Source organism: Perognathus longimembris, chromosome 18, assembly GCF_023159225.1.
Source record: "Perognathus longimembris pacificus isolate PPM17 chromosome 18, ASM2315922v1, whole genome shotgun sequence".
Lineage (NCBI taxonomy): Eukaryota > Metazoa > Chordata > Mammalia > Rodentia > Heteromyidae > Perognathus > Perognathus longimembris.
Window position 1 is genome coordinate 32870367 of NC_063178.1, and position 10528 is coordinate 32880894.

Sequence of the window (10528 nt, forward strand, 5' to 3'; positions counted from 1 at the left end):
GAGTGCAGTGTGTGACTCACAGTGCTTAGTGTTGGGGTGACCTTCTTCCTAGGTTTCTCCTGCAAAGTAGTTTTCTATGTTGCACTGCAGCTGCAGTGCTGTGAGGTTCACTGGATGTGTCTGAATCTGTCCTGTGTGGTGACTGCTGTGGCCAGTCTGCTGTGTTGAAAGGAAGCCTGTCCCTTGTAGCTGCGCCTAGCTTCTGCAAACCTGGATCCACAGACTTCGTGTTTTAGTTACTTTTTCTCCTCTTTCTGAGGTATAGGTTTTTAATGTAACTTGATTGATGCTAGGGTCTGCCTGATGTCCTTTTCCAGGCTAGGTTTTCCAATTAAAATGTTGTATTTTTGGTTGAGCAAACAGAGCTCTGATGCTGCCCTGTCTCTAACCTGCCATGTTCTTTTCCTACCTCTCAGAGTAATTCTTTTTTGTTGCTTCTAAACTGTTGTTCTGGTACAAGACTTTCTAAAATTTTTTTAATCACATGTTAGCTACATATTTCCTTCTGGAAACTGTATTGATAAATATAATTCAATATGATTTTCATTGTCACAGAATAGAGTAATTACAAAATAAATATTTTTCTTGAAAGACCAAGCAATGCACTGAATGATGCATCATTGCAGGGTTGAGAGATGTTTGTGGAAAATCTTCTCATAGAAAAGTTAACATTATTTCAAAATAGAGTGACCAATGGGATGCATGGAAGTTACAAGGGATTTTTTTTTCCTGAACAAGCCCTACTAGTGTTTCTCCTTGAACATGAACACATTTTTTAATGCTCCTGGAAACTTCATCTTTCATGAAGGCTGAGAAGGCAGTTGAATGGCTCCACATCTATATGTAAGCACAAGCAGGAAAAAGTTCCATGGTCTTGCATAAAAGTTTAACACCAACACAAGTTACCTGAGAGATATTTTGGTAAGATCCCTGTGTTTTGGGCTGTGACTTTTCTAACTATTATGAGACATTCTGGTTCCTATTTGGGACATGTAGCTTCTAAGCCTGGGTGTCCTATTTGTCTTGCTTTGTTACATCTGAGCACTTGACATGGAGGAATGGGAGGAAAGATTTGTGTAAAGAACAGACCATAAATTATGGGGAAAGTTCTGTATGTTGTGAATCCAACATTTATCATGATTCCAGTGAAAATACCAGTTAAGGTCTGAAGTGGCTGTTGTTGTATGGTTTCTTTTGTTGATTTTGGTTTTATAAGAGAATTTCAGGGTACAGATAGAGACAATCTCAGTCTGTCCTAGTACTATGAATCTCAAGCTGTCTTTACACTTGTGATCCTCCTGCCTTATAATGTCAAGTTCTGGGGTTAAAAGTGTATAAACCACACCAGACTTCTGTTTGAGGTTTTATAAGACACAAGTCATGGCAACTTAAGTTTACATTGAAAAATGAGAAAATGAGTACAGAAAAAAAATTCTATGAAAACACAACAAAAATGAAAATAGACTGAAACTCTACTAATATAAATAGATTTTGAGGGTTTTATTTTGTTTTTATTCTAAGCAGAAGTTTCATTGGGAATTATGAACAAGAACCTGGTGTGTTGGAGCATCTTATAAAGCAGCTTTGAGACATGTTCACACTGCCGGGACTGTGGAGTTAAATAGGTTCTGATATTACCGCTTCCAATTACAAGTCCTTGGCCATAGGCAATTTTCATACTTCTCATCATGTCAGGTTTGTTAATAATATTTGCCTCATTGGGCAAGGCTTAATTTCATGACCTAAAGACATTTACTATGATTCTCATTGAGTATGTGCTTAATAATAATGGTTATCATGCAAGGGGCTGTTATCTCTAACCTGTAATTCTAGTTACTCAAAAGGCTGAGATCTGAGGATTACAATTCAAAGCCAGCCTGGATGGGAAAGTCCATGAAATTCTTATCTCCAATTAAATACCAAAAAACCAGAAGTGGAGCTTTGACACTAGTGGTAGAACACTAACCTTTAGCAAATAATCTCAGGGAAAGTGCCTAGACCCTGAGTTCAAGTCCCAAGAGCACCATAGAAAACGAAAAGTAACTAAACAAACATGAGCCCAGCTGTGTTTAGCTACTATTAAAAATCTCAAAATCCATTCAGATTTTCCCATCCAAAGTTATGATTCTGTAAAATCATATCTTGATCAGGACTCAGGCCACCTAACATAGATGTTTGATTAACTGATTAAATCAACATTCTTTTTATCTTCTCATGTGGTAGCATAAAGAGCATGTTAGGAGGAGGAGAAAACAGGAGTATAGAACAGACTTTTCACTTCCTAGATAGCTAAACATGGGTAAGAGTCCATGTACCTGAATCTGTTTCACATGTGTGAAATTAGGAGGGCAAAGTATTATTTTTGAGTTTTGTATAAAAATAATAAAATAAGTAAATAGACCATATTGTACTTGAGCACTGCAGTATTAATTTGAATTTTATTAGAAACAAATTATTTATCATGTACCTTAAATCACAATTTTGTCTTGTAATTTTTCTAGATTTGAAAAACTTAAAACACATTTTTTTATGCTGGTACTGGGACTTCAACTCAGGGCCTGGATGCTGTTCCTTCCATTTTTTTCCTCAAGGCTGGTGCTCTACACTTGATCCATACTTCGTCTCTGTTTTTTTTTTTTTTTTTTTTTTTTTGCTGTTTAATTGGAGATAAGAGTCTTGATTCTTTTCCGCCTGGGCTGACTTTTGAATCCTAGTATTTAATTCTCACCTTCTGAGTTGCTAGGATTATCTCTGAGGCTTTGAATACATATTTTAAGTGCAACTATTAACATTTAATTCTATCTCTTGATGAAGAATCTCATGTTGCTCAGGCTGTATTTAAATTTGCCATTCAAAGTCTCTCCTGAATGCTTGGATTAGAGACATGTATTCCTCACCAAATTGCATAAAATATAGCAATACGATTGCCATTCAAATGAATATGGTCAGAACCTCAGTATACTCCCATGCAGGTCAATTCTTTCATTTGTATTCCATTCAATAAGGGTTACAAGGCATCCACACTAGAGCATAAGAGGCAAAATATTAAGCATCCTTGGAACAGGCTTTACTAATGTTCATCGGTTGTATTTGAAATTAATGGTAAAACTTATAAAAACAATTTTACATATATTATTTTATTTCTATGACTACCTGTAATTACCCAGACCAATTACCAATCTTTGTTTTAGAAAGCATTGAATCTTGTGAGTTTTCAGGATTTATACTCATGATTGCAATTTTAAATGGAACCATCTGTCATGTTTCACTTTGAGGATACATGAAGAGCAACTTGCATTGCAATAGTCTTAATAGGCTTTAAGAAAAAGACCACAGAAGCTCAAGTTTTAGAGCTTGATAACTGTAGGGGTTTTAGATTCTGCTTGCATATTATGTTCACTTGAGCAGGTACACACCAATACAGAAGCAGTCAGTAGAAAGAGGAAGCTTGATGAAACACACCTGAAATGAACACACACACACACACACACACACACACACACACACACACAGGTCTTGCATAAGTATATCCAAGAACTGAATGTTAAGAATGAATATTCAATAATATACATAATAGTATTTTCTTATTAGTCATAAATTCCGTTCCATTAGGCATAAACTCCTGTTGGTGCTAGAGACAAATAGGAATTCATGTGAGCAAAGTAAAATATGAAAATAAATTTTATTCAATCAGGAATGAAGTGTTAGGGAGAAATTGCTCGCTCTCTCTCTCTCTCTCTCTCTCTCTCTCTCTCTCTCTCTCTCTCTCTCTCTCTCTCTCTCTCTTGCTAATCTCATCAGTGGCTGAGGAGCTCCATCAGGAAGAACAATTGTGCTTTTTGTCTCAGACATTGGCTCTCCACTAGTCCTTCCTGAAATAATTAAGGTTTTGTTTCTCACCAATATAGAAAGAAACAGACATCAGAGACAAAAGTCTTTAAAGCTATCAACATTCAGACTAGAAAGAGAAAGTCATTAAAGATTTAATTATCACTCACAGAAAATTAGCAGTGGCAGGACCATAGCCAACACTGAGCAGAAGGTAAGGTGTATACATCAAAGTGGACAGGCTGACATCCTGGTCCCAGATCTGGGTTTTGGCCAGGATCTTCTGAAGAGCCTTGCTCCTTTGGAAAAAGAGTCTTCAGGTCAGGAAGCAACTGAAGAGTAAGTGAAAAGAATACAACATGCCCAAGAAATTTAGGGTGGACGAGGTTCAGAGATCTCAATAGATGAGAGAATAAACTTCACTTTAAGGAAGTCACACCCTCTTGTGGTTTTTCTGAGCACTTGCAGGCTGCACCGGGACTATATCCCCTTAGACTCTACTCTCCCCAAAACATGACCAGAAATCTCCATAAGAGTGTACTGGAAATGTTTTGGGACTCTGTACTGGCAGCATCAACTGTCACTGTACGTGTGCATGGGCCTATTTTGAGTGTCATCACTAGCATTCTCACTTTGATATATGTACATTCACATTCCTAAATCTCCATTTCAACTCTACAGTAAGCTGCAGATTTATTACATTCAGTTTTGACCAATGGCAGTTAAAAATAATAATTAGTAAGTCAGTAAAAGTGAAATTTTAGAAACAAAAACTTAATCCTACATGCTCATTACACAGCTCAGTTGATGTGGAGCAACTTTCAGCTAGTCTTCAGTCATTGTCATTTGTGTTTAAATAGCTGTATTATCATCTGTTTTTTTTTCTTTTTCCCTTAATTTTGTGAAAATATGCCTCACAAAAAATGAGAGATTGAGATTTGTTGAAGAGTGGCATGTCTTTAGTGTAAATAAATGAAATAAAATAAATAAAAATCAAGTGACATGAAATATTTCCTTTGCAGCCTCCTAATGTCATTCCCGTTTGCCCTAGGACACCCTCACTTGGTCACTATGTGGAGCCTTCTGAGCTTCCTGAAGTATTTACAATGCATACAGGGATTCTCTTCCCATCTTTAACATCACCACTGGAGCCACCTACACTCCAGCTCCCATTCAATTATCCTGATTTTATTTGCATGAAATTTATAACACACCATGTAATGAGTTGTTTGTTGTACCTTTGTTTGTTCTGCTTCCCCATGGAATATAAGCTTCATGAAAGCAGAGAAATCCAGTGATATAGCCTTACTAATGAATGAAAACATACCCTTCTGTATAAAGGCTATGAGGAATGAAATATGCATATTAATTGAACAAATATGACAGTGTTCACCTCTCTACTCCCTCTTCAACACATTACCATATTAACTTAGCTGCCTTAATTTAATAGATGAGAAAAGCAAGTACAACCCCTCTCCACTTATCGTCATCCTACTGTAGAGTCTCTTTCTTCCCACCCATTCCATTGTTCACCATATGTTTTTCTTAGTTTCTCTATGCTGTCCTCCTATATACTTGCAATGTCTTACATAGTTATTTAGCCTGTTTCTTTTTCTATACTTTCCTCTTTTTATCCTGAGTAATCCTTTAGCTAGATACGTGTTCTATCTTTAGCTGTTTAAATAATTGTTTATATATACATATACGTGTGTGTGTCCATGAGTTTCTATGTCTTTATATGTGGCTTCCATATATGTGAAAACTCACTATTTCATTATATTTATGTATATATATCACATCATAAATTCTTTATTCACTTATCTGTAGTTGAAGAGCTAGTTTGATTTCATTATTTGGCTATTGTGAAAAATATTGCAATTAATTTGTATGTGACAAATAGATGTCCAGTTTCAGTCTTATGCATCTGGATACCTGGTTTTCCCAGCACAATTAGCTGAAAATGCTATTTTTTCTCATTGTATGTCTTGGTTCCTTGGTTGCAAATTAGTTGGCTGTAGGTGTGTGATTTTGCTAGTGAATATTTTATGCTGTTCCATTCGTCTGGTCTGAGTGCCACCCCATGATGGTTTTGTTACTCTGCTTGTGTGTTATAATTTGAAATCTGAGAATGTAATACCTCCAATGATGTTGTTACTATTTAGACTTACTTTTGGTATTCAAACTCCTTTTTGCTACCATACAAACTTTTGGATTGATACCTGTAATTCTGGAGCAATGACAGAGGTATACTTATTTGTGGTGCAATACAATTTTACATAGCTTTTGGGTGAATAGCCACTTTTAGAATATTAGTTCTGAAAATCCATGAGTTTGAGGTATCTTTCTATTTTCTGATGTCTTCAGTTTCTTTCTTGGACATCTTGTAGTTTTCATCAAAGAAACCTGTCACTTCCTTGGTTAGGTTGATACATATTTAATTATTTTGTAAGGATTGTGAATGGAATATCTCCCAACTTCTTATTCAGCATGCTTATCGTTGGTATATGGAAAAGCTGCTAATTTATGGGTATAGATTTTATTGCCTGCTACCTTTCCAGAAGTATTCATAAGGCTTAGAAGTTTTTGGTGGAGTTGGTAGGATCTGCTAAGTATCAGATAATGACATTAGCAAATGGGGTTCATTTGGTTTCCTCTTTCTCTATTTGAATTCTTTTATTTATTTATTCTGCCTAATTATTCTGTCCAGAATTCTAGTACAATATTGAATAAGAGTGAAGTGGGCATCCTTGTGTTATTAACAACTTTAGGAGAAATGATGTTTCAGTTTTCCCCCATTGAATATGCTATTGGCTACAGATTTGTCATATATAGTATTTATTCAGTTCAGGTACATGCCTTCTAGTCCTGGTTTCTCCCTGTGGAAGGGCATGGAATCAGCAAGGAACAAAAGAGTAAGGATGTTCCTCAACCTGGGCTGACTGTCCCACAATACATAGACAACACAGAAGTCACATAGCCATTTTTTGTTGAGGCTCTATCCAGAGATGATATAAAGAAAGTGTGGCTCTACTGGCAGATGTAGGCACAGCAGGCCCATTGTGGGTGCCTGGATCACTAGGCAGTCCAGCAAGCTCTGGCCCCCATTATTGGGAACCATGGTGTGTGTGGGGAGAGGCACTGGGCCACATGAGTGCCTGTGAAGCTGTAAGGCCACTTGTCAGCACTTGCAGGAAAAGTTTATATTCCAGAAGCAAGTAGCTGAACATCTATTCAAGCAGCTGTCTAGTCGCATGGCTACCACTGGAGAATCCACTGTCATCTACAAAGAACAGATGCTAGCTGTAGTGAAAATATATCAGGAAACAGAGGAGTGTTTCCACCAAATGGCCTCGGACAAGATAGAGATGAAGGAGCTGCAGGAGCTGCTGTGGGGCCTTGGGGTTGAGCATACAGAGTTCTAGGTCAAGAACCTGGCAGACACCCAGAGCCCTGCTCCAGAGTCCATCTCAAATCCTTGGGGAACCTGTGAGACTGGAGTTAGAGATGTTGAACCAGTGAACTCTACTGGCAACATGGATTCTGTCCACGGAGAGCTTCATTGACTTGGCCCCTAGAGAATTCCACTGTTGCTGCTGCCTGAGATCTAGCAGTTCCTGGAGTATGAGGTCTTGAGCAAGAATCCCTGATTCTCCTTCTTCTACCAGACTGATGAAAACCATGAGATGGTCACAATCATTATCAGAAGACCTGGTGGCTACAGCCTGGGAAAGGAGGTCCCACCCTCTTGAAGTTAATTGGACAGGGAATCTGGGTGGCAGTTTCTCATACTTTATTATAATTGGAGGGGCTAAAGGAGGCCAGACAAGGCAAAGGCTGCTGGGCGGTGGCCAGATTAGAGGTACACCAAACAGTCTGGTTGCCAGGGAAGGAGGTCAGGTGAGGGTTACTGCAAAAGAGTAATTCTTTACAAAGGAATTGGAAGAGTGGTAGAGTAGTTATATATTATTAGGGCATATTAGTGATATTAATAATTTTGTGGCATAGTATTATATTATCATACAATAGCACCTTTTTAAATAATTTTATGGAATGATATGTATTGTAGTACTTTATGGCATGATTTTATATTAAATCCTATTACGTATTTTGTGGCTTTTTGCTACATTTGTTGATTATGAATTAGTTACAGTATTAACTTTATGGCACAATTTTGTATTTTTTGTGCAAAGATTCACAAAAGTCTTTTTATCATTTGTAATTGTACATAGAGAACTGCCAAGAAATTAATATCATAATCTTAATGAGGAGTATTACAGTGACTAGCTTTAAAGAACAAATTACTTATCTGGGGCTTAATATAGAAGAGGTCAAAGTAAATTAAATAATGGGTAAGATAAAATATAATGTACAATAGCAAGAGGTTAGAAAACTGAATACTGTGGAAAAGATTTTTTAGTCTGTAAAGTTGGTTTTGATAAACTATTGGTTACATATGATAGCAAATTATCAACCTTTTCACTGCAACAGCATTTTCCCACACATGTCAGAATCTGGAAGCAATATGCCTTTCTCAAATGTATTTTAAAATACAGAAACAAGTTTCTGAGGATCAACTATCCACTTGTGGAAGCCATAAGACACAGATATTCAAAAACATTACATGGGTACAGTTGAGGTCCCTGGATGGACACTAACAGCACATGTAAGAAAAGGTGGTGGTTTTCAAGGTTGAAGGTAATAAAGTAGTGTAGTATACTGCTCTGCTCTGCTCTGCTCTGTTATTCTGGGACCAAAATGGGGGAAAATCTTATTGCCATTCTGCCAATCACCAAGCACTAAAAACACTGTGAAGGGATCATAAATCCAATGGACACATTACAGGATTAAAACTGAACTAATCATTGAAGTAAATTTAAAAAAATCTTAAACTTCTCTAACATGTAAGTACATTTTTGAAGCATCATCAGAACAAATGGAGATTTAGTTATGAATTGACCTGGGCTACATTCTGAGAATTTTGCTTAGTTCTAAAAGAATCTCCCACATTCTAGAAAAGCTGTTATTCCTCAAAGGAAATCTGACAGGCAGGATACCTGTATACCAAGTAATTCAGTAATTGACAGGAGTATTTTAGCAAAAAAGGAGACCAAAAGTAGACTTTATACCAATGTATACTAGACAGATGGATGTTTTTAAAAAAATACATGATAAATGTAAATCATAAAATCCAATGTACACCTAAAGGTACACCTATTCTATGTTACATAAAAACCTAGAGACTCGGGCTGGGGATATAGCCTAGTGGCAAGAGCGCTTGCCTTGTATACATGAAGCCCTGGGTTCGATTCCCCAGCACCACATATACAGAAAATGGCCAGAAGTGGCCCTGTGACTCAAGTGGCAGAGTGCTAGCCTTGAGCAAAAGCAAAAAGAAGCCAGGGACAGTGCTCAGGCCCTGAGTCCAAGGCCCAGGACTGGCAAAAAAAAACCAAAAAAAAAAAAAACCCACAGAAACAAAAACCTAGAGACTCCAAACTGTGCTTGCTTACCATAACATTCTACCTGGGAAAGCCAATGAATGGGATTTCTTGCAAGTATTTACTGCCATGATACAAAACAATTATGTGCAAACTGCAAGGTCCCTAAAACAGCAGTGAGTTTATACACAGAAAGATGTCACTATCTGATCCAATATGCAAGAGAGATGGAATTTCCCAGAGTTTATAACACAGAGCAGTAACCGCCGCAGGCCCCTCCACCATGGCTTTCTTCCCTGTGTGACAGCTTCACGCCCTTGTTCTGGTTCTCACTCTCCCACAGTCCCGGCGTCTGAATGATCTTTTCAACCAGTTCTTCAAAGGCTCATTGTACACCATCACAGGTTTTTGCACTTGCCTCTATAAATAACATGGAATGCTTTCGTGCGAATTTCAGGCCCTCATTTCTATCAACTTCGCGATTTTCCGTGTCGATTTTATTTCCAACCAGCATGTTTACTATGTCATTTCTCGTACAATATGTCTCCAAATCATTTAACCAATTGTCCAGCTTCACAAAAGTGTCTCTTCTTGTGACATCGTAAACTAATATAACACCCTGTGCACCTCTATAGTAGCTGGGAGTTAATGTTCTAAACCTCTCTTGACCAGCAGTATCCCATATCGCAAGTTTAGCTTTATTTCCATCCACTGAAATTGTTTTCACCTTAAAGTCAACACCTATTGTTGCCGCAAATTCTGGATCAAAAGTATCATCTGTGAACCTCAGGAGCAGGCTGAACTTGCCCACCCTGCTGTCGCCGATGATGAGGATCTTGAGCATGGTCAGAAAGTCCTCATCCATCCTCACCCCGCGCGGAGCCCGGCCCGCTCGCCCATCCCGTCCCGTGGCGCTGTGTAACCCTTCGGCCGCCCGGGCCCGCCTTCCCCACCCCCCCACCCCCCCAGCCCCTATTCCCCCCACCCCCCCACTCCCCCCCACCAACCCCCCACCCCGGCGCCAGGCGTCCGGGTGGCCCCGTCGCCAGCGACGCCTCTGTTCCGCCTCGGGGACGCCATGCGCCTGCGCGGCGCCCACGGTCGGGCATCTTCCGGAGCAATTTTGTATTATTTTATTAGTTAAATCAATTATTTTATGGAATAAAGTTGTTTTTTTGTTTTGTTTTGTTTTGTTTTTTGTTGTTTTTTTTTGTTTGTTTGTTTTGTTTTGCCAGTCCTGGGCCTTGGACTCAGGGCCTGAG

At 38.5% G+C, this 10528-nt stretch overlaps 1 pseudogene; it reads right to left on the minus strand.

The window, feature by feature from the left end:
* Window positions 1-8938: 8938 nt before the first annotated feature.
* LOC125366839 lies at window positions 8939-10138 on the minus strand (annotated as a pseudogene).
* Between the last annotated feature and the right edge of the window lie 390 nt (window positions 10139-10528).